This window comes from Somniosus microcephalus, chromosome 11 (assembly GCF_052327205.1).
Source record: "Somniosus microcephalus isolate GS21.2 chromosome 11, FLI_Smic_1.0, whole genome shotgun sequence".
In the NCBI taxonomy this organism is placed as follows: Eukaryota; Metazoa; Chordata; class Chondrichthyes; order Squaliformes; family Somniosidae; genus Somniosus; species Somniosus microcephalus.
The window spans coordinates 214,528,314-214,545,637 of NC_140997.1; the positions used below are offsets into that span (position 1 = coordinate 214,528,314).

Genomic DNA, 17,324 nt, shown 5'->3' on the forward strand with positions numbered 1-17,324 from the left:
CCAATTGCCCTTGAGAAGGTGGTGGTGAGCCGCCTTCTTGAACCACTGCAGTCCGTGTGGTGAAGGTCCTCCCACAGCGCTGTTTGGGAGGGAGTTCCAGGATTTTGACCCAGCGACGATGAAGGATCGGCGATATACTTCCAAGTCAGGATGGTGTGTGACGTGGAGGGGAACTTGGAGGTGGTGGGGTTACCATGCACCTGCTGCCCTTGTCCTTCTAGGTGGAATAGGTTGCGGGTTTGGGAGGTGCTGCCGAAGAAGCCTTGGCGAGTTGCTGCAGTGCATCTTGTAGATGGTACACACTGTAGCCACGGTGCGCCGGTGGTGGAGGGAGTGAATGTTTAAGTGGTGGATGGGGTGCCAATCAAGTGGACTGCTTTTTCCTAGCTGGTGTTGATTTCCTTGAGTGTTGTTGGAGCTGCACTCATCCAGGCAAGTGGAGAGTATTTTTGTTTGGCGAGGGCATGTTGCTCACGCCTTCCATTGTGAGTACTTGGAAGAAGTAGTCATTCAGAATATTTTGTGCTCCTCCTCAATTTTAAGCCTATTTACATCTTTTATAATTTTCACCTCTTCTCTGACTGCCCTCTTCCTGTTGGGATACTGAAAGAATTTGTTACTGTTATGCTTATCCTCATCCCAGCGAGAGGAGACACGAGTCCTGGTCTCTGAATACTGGTCTCTGAATACTGGGTTAACATCCACCAGAATACTCGCATCCGATGGGAGTGGAGTGCCGACCCACCATCGCAACTAGCTGGTCCTTCTAGTAGAAGCTGTGAGTCAGGCTAATGATCTGCCCACGTAAAAAGGGTCTTTGTTATTTAAACAGCTCAGAGAACGAGCTGCTAGACGTAAAAGCAGAGGAAGAGATGGGTTCCTTTATGTGCTACTAGGCACGGAAGAAAGAAGAAAAGATGATTAGCCTTGTGTAATCGTTATTTTTAATGTGTGCGATAGAACCACTCTTCAACGCTGAAGTAATTCAAAGTTATGCCATGATCTTCAGGCAGAGTGTTCTGGTGTAGAGGGCTGTCCATTATTTTCATGGAAGGAGAAGAAAGGGAAATGGAGGCATAAAGGAGGAGATTTGCAACACAATTGCCCTTCATTTTCTTTCCTCATCCCTTGAAGTGCTGATTTATTCTGGGGTATGGTTTCATGGGCTCTGGTACCCCTCCAACTCCCTGCCCATGTGGCCATTCTTCATCGATGAGCCTGGACAGTGAGTGTCAGCAGGCTATTCAACTGCCGGCAGCATCACAGCTGCGCGCGATCTTGTTACCATTTACCCAGTCGGGATCATTTGATAATGACTAGGGGCAGGGACCCTATGAATGTCCCCCCTTCCCAGCCTAGCAATAGTGAGGCCATTTATACAGCCCCTAGTGGCACCCTAGGTGAGATCAGCACAGACCTGGATGGAAGATTACAGTATCTATACTCATGGGTCTTGTTTTAGATTGCGAACCCTTTATTGGCTAGACTGGGCAAAGTCTTGGTCTTGCTGGAACTCTTACAGAATGATTCCTTGTTGAGGGAGCAGTTGATTTAAAAATGATTGAATGTGGAACATGAGGTTGGGGCCAGCAACACAGTCTGTACCCACTGGTCACTGAATCTACATGAAAAATAACGCTTCACCTGTTTAACATTAAATATGTTATTGGGAAACACTACAAGTGCAGGAAGGGGGAAAGGTCAGTACGTTAAATAACCACAACAAAAGATTGCAATATGGGGGAAATTCCAGTTCCCATCTGTACCTATCCATTCTCTTGGCTGGGTTTGTGGAACAATAAATTGCTTCCAGACGGTGGCAAGGATTAATCATGCTATCTGTTCGTGCCGTTCTTTTGCCTCATTCTCTGCTGAAGGAGCAGGATTCAACAGCAAAGTGTTTAGGCTGCTGTCACGCCCTTGAAACCTATATTGGTATGGGCGTGACAGACACGGAGGGAAGCTCATGGACAACATTTCCCCTTCCCTTTCTCAGCCCTTCAGAAAAAAGAAAATTCAGAACGAGTCGTCATCATCTGAAGGAAGGAAAGAAGGGACATCTAGGGCTACAACAGTGACTACACGTCAAAGTACTTCATTGGCTGTAACGCACTTTGGGATGTCTTGAGGTTGTGAAAGGCGCTATATAAATGCAAGTTCTCTCTTTCTTTCAAATGCATGAAAAGATTAAAAAAGCGCAACAGGTGGTGGATCGGAGCCAAGTGGGATGAAATGGAGAGCAGAAGCAGAAACATTGGGGGGGGGAAAAGAGGATCCCTCTTTCTCCCTTTGTTTTTCTATTTTCTATTTTAATCATGCTCCATGCTTCTTAGTGACTCCCAATTCCCCTTCTGAATAAATCCACTGAGACAGCCTCCGCCACCGCCCTCCTTTCATTGCCAAGTCCTGTACCTGGCAGCTCCAACCAAACTGAGCCCTATGTCCGAGGGTTCACTGGGTTCAGAACTGGCTTCACTTAATGGGACTTTATCAGAGCCCCACTGCCGCTTTCACCAAAGGAAATAATCAGATCGCAGAAAAGTGACAATTAAAGGGATCATACCTTTTCTTTTAACCGATATTACACTTTTTAAACTCACGTTTAATCTTCCATTATAATTTTCGTTGACAGGAATGTCGCCCTCCTAAAGACCCCAAAAGGAATAAGTGCCATTTTGGAATAAAATTTTGCTCTGCATTAACATTTTTAGGAAAGTTGACCATGAGGTTTATTATAAAATGTCACTTTTAAAATACTTTTTTCTTTAGCTGCCAAAACACATAAAACTACAGACGAGAGTCATTGAAGTCACTGTTGGCTACCTTCCTAAGTGCACTGACCAAACGAGACACAACATTCTGAGCTGGGACTCTGCACAAAGGTCAGAACAGGCATCTTTGAGCAAAAGCCATTGAAACACTTGTCATCAGCAGGAGGCACCAAATCCCACATTCATGAGAACTTACTTATCAACGATACAGGTTCTTAAAGAAGCAGGGCACCAAATTATCTACCGCAGGGTAATTAAAGGAAAAAAGCTTTTCAACGTTAATCGACTCTTCCAGTGCAGATCGTATTCGAGGCTTCACTGAAGTCTCAAAACATTATCCGCAGAAAGTCATCTAGGTGTGTTACCTGAGCTAATGCTGTTAGTACCAATAGCACAAATTCACATACAAACACAGATTGACAAACGCACAATGGGCCCAAACATGGATGTTAATTGGGGCTTAAGCGAGAGACCCATAAAACAAGTTACTTTGTGCTTTTTTTTTCTTTCACTGAAAGGTTAATTGCTAAGACTACTGCCTACCAGCCTAAGCTAATTGCCAGTCACTAATTACTAGCTTAGCTTTTAGTTATCTGATTCAGAAATCTTCTGTTCACTAGTTATTACTGTGGCTGATATCTGTCTTGTAATGTATTATTCATTGTCAGATGATAACGACAACAGCAGAGCTGTTCCATTGAAGGACCAAGCAATTAATTTGTAATTAACGATAGTAACTAATTAACAGGAAGAGAAGCATCTCGACTTGAATACCTCATGGGCCAGGGCTCTCCTGACCTCTACAAATACAAGAACGGCTGAAACTTAACACATTGCAGTTGAAATACTGAGTAGCCAGTACCCGGACCGAGGTCTTACATGGTCAGATAGTCCCTGCATTTTACATATTTTTTTGCAGCACACCCACGGCACACATCAGGCTTCTAAGGAGGGCAGCTGTTCAGAGGCCACGGCAATTTGAGACATTCCCGGTTGATGAGTACTATTCCCAGGAGCTGAGCACAGTTCCTCAGATGGACTGCAGTCAGTGCTAATAGTTAGCAACTGTTTTTGCTTTTCTTCAAATGTTATGTCGAAACTGATGACGGATTCCATTTTGTTTCACGAAAGATCTTGGAAGAGCTTGAAACAGCCACGGGATCGAGGAGCGAAAAATTATTAAGTCATTGGCTCCACCCATCAAACTGTACTCCGGAGACAACATTTTTTTAAATGATTCATTTTTATGGGATGTGGGCGTCGCTGGCAATGCCAGCATTTATTGCCCATCCCCAATTGCCCTTGAGAAGGTGGTGGTGAGCCGCCTTCTTGAACCTCTGCAGTCCGTGTGGTGAAGGTATTCCCACAGTGCTGTTAGGGAGGGAGTTCCAGGATTTTGACCCAGTGACGATGAAGGATCGACGATATATTTCTAAGTCAGGATGGTGTGTGACTTTGAGGGGAACTTGGAGGTGGTGGTGTTCCCAAGTGCCTGCTGCCCTTGTCCTTCTAGGTGGAAGAGGTCGCGGGTTTGGGAGGTGCTGCTGAAGAAGCCTTGGGGAGTTGCTGCAGTGCATCTCAATTGTAGACTCCTGGCGCAGTTCCTGGTAGTAGTAACCGCGCTAGTGGGAGGCATGCCTCTTTCAAGCTGGTTCTATCATTAATGCAAGAACAGAATCGCTGCTGGAACTGAGTTTGTTTCTAATTAATGGTAGCATTTCACAAATTTCCTCTGAATCTAGTCTTGAATTATTCTTTCTGCCTCCAACCCCAATTTTAAGACTGTTCTCTCAAACATTTGTATTATTCCCAACACCTCTGTCTATTGTGATCTCAGCCAACGTGGTGCTGGGAATGCATTCCTTGGCTAAAGTCAGGAAAAGTTAGGGGCCTAGAAATTTGACTGCACAGCACCCGTTTTTCAGACGTTGAACGGCCTCCTTAGCCTCCAATATAGTGGGTAGGAAGCGCACGCTAATTACGAGCCAGATGTGCGCCGCCCGCCATATCATACGCCTCGGGCCTATCCTTTCAGGCGCGCTCGAATTTCTAGGCTAGGGTTCCTACTCTGGTCACTAACCAGCAGCCCTCGCCAGATAGTGCTACTACGTACGTTGACACTGAATAAGGACAGGTTGAGGCTGTGCTGTGATGCCCCAAACAGTTGAATAATCATTGTCCAGGCTCACTTATGAGGAGTGGCCACCTGTACAAGGTAGTAAAAGGCTGTGTGGAGGAAGGGGGTGGGGGACGGAAGGGAGAGATTACAGTTTGCAACTCACTCCCTAAAAGTCCTATCTGTCCAGACACAATCAGCATTGTGCTAAATGCCACACTAATGGCCATGTTGATCTCATTAGTAGTTTCACCCCAGATGAATTTAACATTTATTAAAAGGATTTAATTCAGATTCTCTCGAACTAAAATTTTGACTGCTCTAGCTCCTATGCCTAAAATACATGCGATGGAATCCAGTCCAGATTAGTATAATGTCACATAATCTGCAACTCACTTCATTTTTCACCCTCTCTAACCAGATCTGACTTTCAGTAGTAATGAAAGTGAGCAGACCTGTTAGAGAAAATAGGAAAGTCTGTGACTGACAGAAAGGGAGAAAGACAGCAAAAAATCCAACTCTAGCTGGACTGGCGTCAGACCAGAGTGAGGCCTGTAGGTTGTCATAAAGGCCTGCTTTGAATTTGGCATGTTTTCGCACTCAAGGGCAAACTTGCAGTTAATTTAGTAACGAATGTGGACACATCTCTATTCTTTTCCTTTATTATAACCACCATTCACACAAAAAAATATATTCAATTCAGTCAACCAGGCATTGATATTGGGAAAGAGAGATCAACATTTGGACCAGAGTGAAGCAAAACCGGTGGACTCAAATTCTTTGCCCCAAAGCAAAACCCTAGGTGTATAATTCACCAGGATTCCTGTGATAAGTTTGACTATTGGGACAAAATCCTCTGGAAATTCTAATTGAAGACCAGCTGCAGGAGTCTTAAAGGAAGAAGAATTTGCATTTTTATAGTGCATTTCACGACCTCAGGATGTCCCAAAGCGCTTTACAGGCAATGAAGTACTTTTGAAGTGTAGTCACTGTTGTAATGTAGGAAACGCAGCAGCCAATTAGCGCACAGCAAGGCCCCACAAACACCAATTAAATAAATGACCAGAACATCTGTTTTACGTGTTGTTTGAGGGATAAATGTTGGACAGGACACCAGGAGAATGCTCCTGTTCGTCTTTGAATAGTGCTGCGAGATCTTTCATGTCCACCTGAGAGGACAGACCGGGCCTCGTTTTAAAGTTTCATCCGAAAGAGGGCACCTCTGACAGTGCAGCACTCCCTCAGTACGGCACTGGTGTGTCAGCCTAGATTATGTGCTCAAAGCTCTGGAGTGGGGCTCGAACCCACAACATTCTGACTCAGAGGCAAGAGTGCTTCCAACTGAGCCTTGAGTTTTGTAATTGTGGAGCAGAGGGGGCAAAACAATCAATATATGAGAAATTCCTTTAGGTCACACAGGAAATAAGAACTGAACTCTATGTCCTGAACCTCAAAGTTTAGAATATTGGGCCAGTAATTCCGGTCCCAACGCGTGAGTACGGACGGGGTACTCACGCGTGGGCCCGTTGGAAGTGCCGGATTTCAGCATGCACAGCGCATGTGCGGGAAACCGGCATTTCCTCCAAGGTGTTCAGAGGTCCAACGCGTGCGCGCAGGACTCTGTGCGCATGCGTTGAACTTCCTTCTTTTTGACAGGTTTGCCCGTGTGTAAGGGCCTGAACTTTTTAGACATATAAAAAGGAGGCGTAAGGACTTGATTCTTTAAGGTAAGTGGTCTATTATTTAAAATTATAACATTTTTTCCACAGCTTTATTGTTTTTAAGGACTTTACAGTAAGGTAAGTTTATTTTTAGACCCGATTTCTTAAAAAATTATTTTTTTCAAAAATTTGATTAATTGTTTAAAATAGTTTTTTAAAGTTATTTATAGTTCATTTAATTAGTGGGATGTTTTTTAACATTTTATTTAAAGTTTAAGTCGTGTTTTGGGCGCCCGTAGTTTTCATGAGTTTGACAGTTCTTACTATCAAACTCATGAATGAAGTTTCCCCTCCCCTGATTGGCTGCACAGTGCTCACCTGATCCCAGCCGGCACATCGCACTAACTACGCCGCTGGATCAGGCAAGCACAGCGCGCCGACAGCTGAACCGGGCCAGTGACAGGAATTCCAAGCAGTCCCAGGCTTCAGTTGTCGGCGCGCCGGGTAAGTACACATCGGGGGCTTGCACGCGTGGCAAACCCCCGATCCTAATTTCTGGGCCGATATGTTCCAAATGTAATGTTAGATCACAACACTGTGAACAGGTTCTGCAGCTGAGTTTTGTTTCTACGCATTCAGTTCAAGGTTGACATGCACCAATAACAACAACTTGTATTTATATAGCGCCTTTAACATAGTAAAACGTGCCAAGGTGCTTCACAGGAGCGTTATCAAACAAAATTTGACACCAAGCCACATAAGGAGATATTAGCACAGATGACAAAAGTCTTGGTCAAAGAGGTATGTTTTAAGGAGCGTCTTAAAGGAGGTGAGAGAGGCGGTGAAGTGGAGCGGTTTAGGGAGGGAATTCCAGAGCTTAGCGCCTAGGCAGCTGAAGGCACGGCCGCCAATGGTGGAACAATTAAAATCAGGGATGCGCAAGAGACCAGAATTGCAGAGATGTCGGAGGGTCATAGGGCTGGAGGTTACAGAGATAGGGAGGAGCGAGGCCATGGAGGGATTTGAAAACAAGGATGAGAATTTTAAAATCGAGGCGTTGCCGGACCGGGAGCCAGTGTAGGTCAGCGAGCACAGGGGTGATGGGTGAACGGGACTAGGTGTGAGTTAGGACACAGGCAGCAGAGTTTTGCATGAGCTTAAGTTTATATAGGGTGGAAGACGGGAGGCCGGCCATCAAGTCTAGAAGTAACAAAGGCATGGACGCAATGAATTACTCCACCTAAATAGATCTGAAGGAACACATTCAAAGGAAAAGATTGTTTCTCGTACACAATCATACAGAGAATCAGAACGGCTGAGAGACCAGTAGAAAAGAAGATGCTGATAGCTGCAAGAGGGATTGAAAGATATTTTTCTTAGCTACAAACCAAATAAGCAGAGGTACTAAAGATTCATTAGGTCCAATATGCGATAAGCTAGTCAGAAATATTATGAAGATCAAAGGTGACAGCTAAATAAATTCTTCACGTCAATCCAACTGGAATCAAAAGTATGGATCAATTCCAGACCCAGTTAAATGAGCTCAGGAATCCATAACATACACAGACTTCAGTAAAGAATGTGTTACGAAGATAATCCAAGCATTAAATGACAGCTGGACCAGATAGGATACACCCTGGAATCCTTAAAGAAATAAGTGGAAATTATGAGGGGAGGTCCTGCTTCATATTTTTAGGAGCTCCATAAATACAGAGACTGTCCTTGAGGATTGGAGAATTGATAATATAATCCTGACATTCCAAAAAGGAGTGAAGCATGACACAGTTATAAACCAGTTAGTCTACTGTCAGGAAGGGGAGACTAGCAATGTTCATTTAAATACTTTTGAGCCAATTGCAGATAAATCAGTAAGGGGTTGTTAGTATGGCTTTTCAAACACTATGGGGGAGATGGTCAACTAACTGCCACCTGTTTCTTGAACCAGCAGTTGAAAATCTGGGGTGGGGGGGGGTGAGTTGGGGGTGGGGGGCACTTCAGCTACCCCATTGATGTCCAACACCCCGTCTGATGCAACTTTCAGGTAAGGCTGTAAATGGGCAAGCAACCAGCCCGCCGAAAATAGGCATAAGGTTGCTTAAGTACGCAAACTGGGGTCCTACGCTGGTGATCCAGGTAAAAATACGTGGAGTTCTACCAGGCATTGAGCAACCTAATTTAAAGGGACCGCTGGATGCCACTCAGAAAAAGGGCCCAGGAAATGTTTAATGTTTCATTTTGTGAGCAGCCCTGCTCCTCCTGGACCCACAAAAAAACTCCGTCCCCACTGCTGGCTTGTCCCCTCCCGATTTATCCTTCCCGACCCCCGCTCCCCAGGCCCGATCTGCCGGCCAGTTCAGTATGGGAGCGGGCCGATTGCCCGCCCTCTTGACGCCGGCCTTGGGCAGAAGTCTTCGCGCTCACTTCGGGCAGAGGTCACATGTACCCCCTTGTAACTCTTGCAACGGGATTTAACTGGAGTTTTTTTGATGAGGTTGCAGCTGAGGCCAATCCAGTAGATATAATTAAAATTGATTTTCAGAAGCCACTTGGTTATATTCTGCGCCTAAGGCTTTCAATACAGATGCAGGCACTTAGAATTCATGGTATATTAGCTGGCTAATTTGAAAATTGACCTGGTAATAGAAAGCAGAAGATAAACAGATAAAGCTCCTGTTGGAGAAGCAGTGAGTAGTGGAGTTCTGCAGGAGTCCTTTCTCAATCCCCTGCTGTTTGCATCATTCAGCAACCAGATATAGAAAATAATAGCATAAGAAAGTCTGGAGTGAGAAAGAGCCACTCAACCCATCAAGCCCATTCCATGAAGGGTCTATTTAAAGAAAAAAAGACTGGCATTTATATAGCGCCTTTCACGACCACCAGATGTCTCAAAGTGCTTTACAGCCAATTAAGTACTTTTGAAGTGTTGTAATGTGGGAAACGCGGCAGCCAATTTGCACACAGCAAGCACCCACGAACAGCAATGTGATAATGACCAGATAATCTGTTTTTATTATGTTGGTTGAGGGATAAATATTGGCCAGGACACCGGGGATAACTCCCCTGCTCTTCTTCAAAATAGTGCCATGGGATCTTTTAGGTCCACCTGAGAGAGCAGACAGGGGCCTCGGTTTAACGTCTCATCCGAAAGATGGCACCTCCGTCAGTGCAGCACTCCCTCAGCACTGCACTGGAATGTCAGCCTAGCTTTATGTGCTCAAGTTCCTTGGAGTGGGACTTGAACCCACAACCTTCTGACTCAGAGGCGAGTGTGCTACCCACAGAGCCATTATTTTATCATGGACTTCCCTCCCCCAGTCGCCCTAGCCTGTTGATGCCCTACTGTAAGGAATCAAGCAGTGCCTACTACCGTCAATCCCTCTCTCAACAGGTAATAATCCATCTCCCTCATAAAGATGTCAATTGATCACAAATCAACTCTTTCTTCTGGGAGAAAGTATCAGACGACCACTACCCTGTGGGGGGAAAAAGTTTTTTGAATATGTAACTTTGCTCGAGTCTTCTGACCTTTGTACTTGCTCCTCTAATCTTATGCTCATATTCGAAGTGAAATGAAGAAAATATTTCTAATAATAATTTGCTGATGACAAAAGGCCAAGCAGCCAAATTGACTGGTCTAAGGGAGGTCCATTTACATGCACAAGGGACCTGACACCTGTTATATGCTGCTGCCAGGGACGCCTGAAAAATGGCCCAACCTAATTTAGGGTTGGACATTTCTCAGGTGTCTTTGGAGGGCAGGACATTAGTCCCCGAAATTGGGCCGCGTCGCACCTTTTTATGCCCGCAAAACAGGCGTAACGAGGTGCGATTTCTTTCTCTTGAAGTCCACAGGACACAATACATAGACTAAGTATATGTATACAAATATACAATAGTACACTGAGACTCGTGAAACGAAGCCCAGTAAATACAGTATATGACGTAATAAAGACTCACTACGCACTTGGTTGTACATAAAGCAAGGCTTTAATCGACTTGTAACAAAACATGGAGGTCTAGTTAGTAGTCACTAGCTTCCTGTTTCCAGATTGTCTCTGCCAGGGTGGGCCCACGCCCAAGTATTTATACTCCTCGGACGGCACCCTCAGCTGGCCGTTCAGTAGTACTTCCTGAGTTACTTCTTGTAGAAGTTGTGATTTATGACAGTATATATTATAATACATTTGTAGCAGCCCAGGAGGGTTCAAGAGTTGCATCAAACTGGCTATTTCCATAATCAAATTGGAATAACATATCTCTATTATGCACCAGCCAAAAGGTCAAATAATTTTACATCCACCATCTGCCTGATCGTCTTTCAGCTGAACTTAAGAATAATCATTTGGAAAACTGTAAATCGACACCTGCAACCGAGTTAACACTCTGTTCTGCTGCCATGTTAAGAATATGGGCACATAAATTGAAAGAGATACTTATTGCAAAGTCAGTTCAATAAATATTTCAGTTCCATGCCCAGATCAAAACTCAAATAGAAAATCTGTGGCAAGGCAAGTGAAACTGTGCCAACCCTGCTCAGTTTTCCAAATGGTGGCTGTTCATATGGGCTTGAAATGATTGGCCACCATACCAATGCTGGCTATAATGGCTTCTGCATGAAGCACAGGGTTAACCCTATAGGATTTTGCCTTCTGGCCAGTGCTGAGTTCCTGCACAGGGATGGTTTGCTGCTCTAACCGCTGTCACGTATTATTAGGTAACCCTTTTGTTAAGGAGCTGAATGGGAAGCAAGTCCATGGCTTGGGCATCGCTGCTTTCAGTGAACTACAACTTCGTATACGCTGATGACATTGCCTTGGCCACGCAAAACATGAATCTGTCCATCACCGAGGAGACCCTGACCAGTGATTTACAGAGGATGGAGGCCTACTTCCGCCGATGGCAACTTCGGCCAAACCCACAAAAGACCATCACCTCGACATTCCACCTCAATACCCATCAAGCAAACCAAGCTTTGAAAGTCTTCTTTTGCTGGACAGAGGTAAAGCATGCCAAAAAACCCTCCTATTTAGCAGTCACGCTCGATCGCACCCTGTCATATAGACAACATCTCCAGAATCTTGGGAAGAAACTAAGGAGTAGGGTCAACTTGATCCAGACACTCACCAGATCCACATGGGGAGCAGACGCTCAAACTCTCCGTACGGCAGCACTCACCCTGGCGTACTCGACTGTGGAGAACTGCTCTCCGGCATGGCTATCGAATCTGCATGTCAAATCCGTTTATGTCCAGTTGAATTCTACTATGAGAATTATCACCGGTACGCTTTTATTGACACCAACACTTTGGCCGCCTGTGCTTGCAAACATCGCACCACCACACCTACTCTGCGAATATGCAGTCTCCAGAGAATACAACCGCTACACCAGCAAAGACATGCCGATCCAGACCGACTTGAACAACCTACCAACCACCCGTCTCAAATCTAGAAGGCCATTTTGGACCGTCACTGATCGATCTCCCCTCAGCCTTGATGACTGATGGCGAAATGCTTGGAAGAACTGGGACATACTGAATGGATTCCTTTTCAAGGACCCCACAGTACAACCTGAAGGGTCAAACCTTCCTCGCAAACAGTGGACAACCATCAACCACCCCAGAACTGGTCATAGAAACATAGAGATAGGAACAGGAGTAGGCCATTCGGCCCTTCGAGCCTGCTCCGCCATTCAATGAGATCATGGCTGATCTTCGTCTGAGATCATAGCTGATCTTACCAGTTCAGTACCCCGTCCCCGCCTTTTCTCCGTAACCCTTAATCCCCTTAGCCTTCAGAAATATATCCAATTCTCTCTTGAAAATATTTATTGAATTAGCCTTCACAGCCCTCTGTGGCAGGGAATTCCACAGGCTCACCACTCTTTGAGTGAAGAAATTCTTCCTCATCTCTGTTTTAAATGATTTGCCCGCTATTTTTAGACTGTGGCCCCTGGTTCTGTGCTCCCCGGCCATTGGAAACATTCTCTCTGAATTCAGCCTGTCCAGGCCTGCCATAATTTTATATGTTTCGATGAGATCCCCTCTCAATCTTCTAAACTCCAGTGAGTACAAGCCCAAACTATTTAATCTCTCTTCGTAGGTCATTCCCGCCATTCCAGGTATCAGCCTGGTGAATCGCCGTTGCACTCTTTCCATGGCAAGAACATCCTTCCGCAGATGGGGCGACCAAAACTGTACACAATACTCCAGATGCGGTCTCACCAGCACCTTGTACAGCTGTAGTAAGGTATCCCTATTCCTATACTCGAACCCCCTTGATATGAAGGCCAACATACCATTTGCCTTCTTAATCACCTGTTGCACCTGCATGCTCTCCTTCAGTGACTGGTGCACAAGAACACCCAGGTCCCTCTGCACTTCCCCATCTCCCAATCTATTGCCATTTAGATAATAATCTACCCTCCTGTTTTTACCCCCAAAGTGGATAACCTCGCATTTATCCACATTATAGTGCATCTGCCACGTATCCGCCCATTCCCCCAACCTGTCCAAATCGCACTGTAGCCTCCTGACATCCTCATCAGAGCCCACCCCTCCTCCTAGTTTAGTGTCGTCAGCGAATTTGGAAATATTGCATCCAATTCCCTGATCCAGATCATTTATATATATTGTGAACAGCTGGGGTCCCAGGACAGATCCTTGCGGCACCCCGCTGGTCACTGCCTGCCACTCCGAAAACGAGCCGTTTATTCCAACTCTCTGTTTTCTATCCGCCAGCCAGTTCTCTATCCACGTTAATACTTTGCCCCCAATCCCATGAGCCTTAATTTTGCATGATAATCTTTTGTGTGGAACCTTATCGAAGGCTTTCTGGAAGTCAAGGTACACCACATCCACTGGCTCTCCCCCATCTATTTTACCAGTTACTTCCTCAAAAAATTCCAGCAGATTAGTCAAACACGATTTACCCTTTGTAAATCCATGTTGACTCTGTCCGATCCTTTCCCCATTTATCAAGTGCTCCGCTATTTTATCCTTAATAATGGACTCTAGCATTTTGCCCACAACCGATGTAAGGCTTACTGGTCTATAATTCCCTGCTTTCTCTCTACCCCCCTTTTTAAATATTGGGGTAACATTAGCTACCCTCCAATCCACGGGTACTGTTCCCGAGTCAATGGAGTTCCGGAAGATGATCCTTAGAGCATCTGCTATCTCCAGGGCCACGGTAGATGCTGCCACCTTCTCCATAGATGGAAGATTAAAGCATCCCCATCATAAAATTCTAACAGGACTAGACAGACTAAATGCAGGAAGGATGTTCCCAATGGCGGGGGAGTCCAGAACCAGGGGTCACAGTCTAAGGATAAGGGATAGGCCATTTAGGACAGAGATGAGGAGGAATTTCTTCACCCAGAGAGTGGTGAACCTATGGAATTCTCTACCACAGAAGGCAGTTGAGGCCAATTCATTAAATATATTCAAGAAGGAGTCAGATATATTTCTTAAGGCTAAAGTGATCAAGGGATATGGGGAGAGGGCAGGGACAGGGTACTGAATTTGGATGATCAGCCATGATCTCATTAAATGGCGGAGCAGGCTCGAGGGGCCAAATGGCCTACTCCTGCTCCTATCTTCTATGTTTCTATCATGCGACTCTGGAGTTCCTACTCAGACCCTGGAGCACATCATTGAGCACTGCCCTCAGAGGAAATTCGCAGGCAGCCTACAAGATGTCCACACTGTTACACCTGAAGCTTCGGCCTGGATATCTGACTTCGATATTGGCATTTGATTTGCTTTGCTACTACCATACAAAAGAAGATAAAGGAGTGAACTACAGGAATGAGTAATTGAATGGACAATACCCAGGGCTGTGGGAGCACAAACATTTCAAAGAAAAATTTTGCTTTTCCGAAAGGTATTTTCATAACAACTGATGCATATCATTCCCTGATAGCTGGGCTGGTTACAATGCATGAGTCACAACAGTCAATGAATCAAGGTTGCCAAAGCCCAAACATTAATTTCAGTGAGATTATAGGGGAGGTGAATCAAAGTCTGACTCCCGCTGGCCTGCACCCCATCCTTAGAAATATTCACCCCAAAATATTTCTGGATGTTTGGGGCTAACATTGTGGATCACCTGTTTAATTTGGGGTGATGTCTGCAGTAACTTTGTAGATATCTGATTTTTTAGTCTAGAAAAGGGAAAGGCCTAGAAATTCACCTCGGGCGATGGCGCCCAACGGGCAGTATCGGATTGGCCGCCCGTTATACGCAACGCCTGATATTCAGTTCGATTGATTGCAACACCAAAGATCAAAGTCTTGGGTTTTCAAACTGTAGATCCCGGGGATAATCCGAGGAGGCCCACAATGCCAAACATCTGTCCATCGATCACCCAATTTCTGTATCTGTTGGCACACTGGGTGGCAATTCTAACTTAACCCGGCCATCAAGAAACAACAACAACTTGTATTTATATAGCGTCTTTAACGTAGTAAAACATCCCCAAGGCGCTTCACAGGAATATTGTAAGACAAAAATGTTGACACCGAGCCACATAAGGAGAAATTAGGGCAGATGACCAAAAGCTTGGTCAAAGAGGTAGGTTTTAAGGAGCGTCTTAAAAGAGGAAAGAGAGGTAGAGAGTCGGAGAGGTTTAGGGAGGGAATTCCAGAGCTTAGGGCCTTGGCAGCTGAAGGCACAGCCACCAATGATTGAGCAATTATAATGAGGGATGCTCAAGATGGCAGAATTTGAGGAGCGCAGATATGTCGGGAGGATGTGGGGCTGGAGGAGATTACAGAGATAGGGAGTAGTGAGGCCATCGAGGGATTTGAAAACAAGGATGAGAATTTTGAAATTGAGGCGTTGCTTAACCGGGAGCTAATGTAGGTCAGTGAGCACAGGGGTGATGGGCGAACGGGACTTGGTGTGAGTTAGGACACGGGCAGCCGAGTTTTGGATGACCAAGTTTACATAGTGTGGAGTATGGGAGGCCAGCCAGGAGTACATTGGAATAGTCAAGTCTAGAGGTAACAAAGGCATGGATGAGGGTTTCAGCAGCGGATGAGCTGAGGCAAGACCGGAGACGGGCGATGTTATAGAGGTGGAAATAGACGGTTTTAGTTATGCTGTGGATATGTGGTCGGAAGCTCATTTCAGGGTCAAATATGACACCAAGGTTGCGAACAGTCTGGTTCAGCCTCAGACAGATGTTAGGGAGATGGAGTTTGTGGTGGGAACCGAAAAAAAAATGGCTTTGGTCTTCCCAATAGAAACTGACGGAATCGGGTGCAATTCTGGTTTTACTCCCTGCCCGATTTTACTGTCCATAGTCAATGGCGAGTAATATTGGGCGGGGTGTAAAACCAGTGTTGCACTTGATCCCGTGGGTATCCCGATCGGCGGGTTAAGTTAAAATTGCCCCCATTATTTCTGGTACTGTATGTTAATAATATTGATATAATATTATTTCAGCAATGATAGCAATGTTTCTCTTTGGGCAGCAGGCAATCTTTCGAAAGTAAGAACAGAGAGTCCCTGGGAGTGCGTCAACATTTGCAGGGAATCCTAGGAGTATCTCAATAATTGCAGTGGGATTCCACAAAACAAAAGTTAGAAAACAAAAGCAAAATACTGCGGGTGCTGGAAATGTGAAATAAAAACAGAAAATGCTGGAAACACTCAGCAGGTCAGGCAGCATCCGTGGAGAGAGAAACAAAGTTAACGCTTCAGGTCGATGACCTTTTGTCAGAACTGGGAACGGTTAGAGATGTGCGAGGTTTTAAACAAGTGTAGGGGCAGGGAAAGGCGGGAGGGGAGGAAAGAACAAATGGGAAGATCTGTGATCGGGTGGAAGGCAGGAGAGATTAAATGACAAACGGGATGATGGTGCAAGGCGAAAGGAGATGGTAATGGGACAAGTTTGAAAACCACTGGTCTGTCCACAAGTTGCAGAATTCATGAACCAGTACAATTCTGAGATTCACCAACAACATTTCCTCAAGCCAAGGTTCAGACAAGTCAATGCTTGTGGCTGCTGCCACTCAAATATTAACACGAGAGAAGCGAAAGGACCACCGCTGTTAACAAACCCAGTAATCGGAATTTCTATTGAGGCTCTCCCAGGGAAGATTATTTCTCCCCGGAGAACCCTATGCTTAGCTACCCTTACTAATGAGTTTTAGCAGGGGGTCCTATCTTTAGTGCTAGGCAATGGAAAGTCTTAGAATCAGCGTGTATCTAGTAATAAAGAGATTTAGAAACAGAAACATTAAACAGCAATGAATCCAGCTCTGAATCTCTTCGCGGTTGATGGCATCACAAGCTGTCAAAAAGCTGCAGGAATGAACAACTCAGCTAATGGTGCCTCGAGCTGCCAGAATGCTGGGTTCCCTGCTTGGGAGTTTTCTGTCCTTGTGTTCAACATTTATCTTATAGTGGGCAGTATAGAATCATAGGGGGGAAAATTCGGTATCACCCCATTTGGGGCGCCGTTATCGGCCGTGCGCAAAGTTTAGCGCCTGGCGCTAATTATCGCCTCCGACAGCAAACTTGGCTTTTATCGCCCCTGGAGGTGATTGGAGCGCTAAATCAGGCGCTTCACACCTGTCTTAAGGCACAACCGCCGAGTGCTGGCGAAGCAAGGAAGGGCAAATCAAAATAAACCTGCAAAGTGCTGCTCAGTACTCAAAACTCCTTCACACAGCGTTGAATCTCTCCAGAAGTCTCTCTCTCTCTCTCTCTCTCAGAATGCGTGGTGCAAAAATGTCACCGACAAAAAAAGGCAGGAAGCGGTCGCCTTTAAA

The 17,324-nt window shown here is 45.4% G+C and overlaps 1 protein-coding gene across 2 annotated transcripts in view; it reads right to left on the minus strand.

Annotated features, from left to right (window-relative positions):
* LOC147111221 (uncharacterized) overlaps positions 1–17,324 on the minus strand; it is a 134,052-nt gene that overhangs the window by 93,716 nt on the left and 23,012 nt on the right. The gene's annotated exons all lie outside the window — the stretch shown is intronic.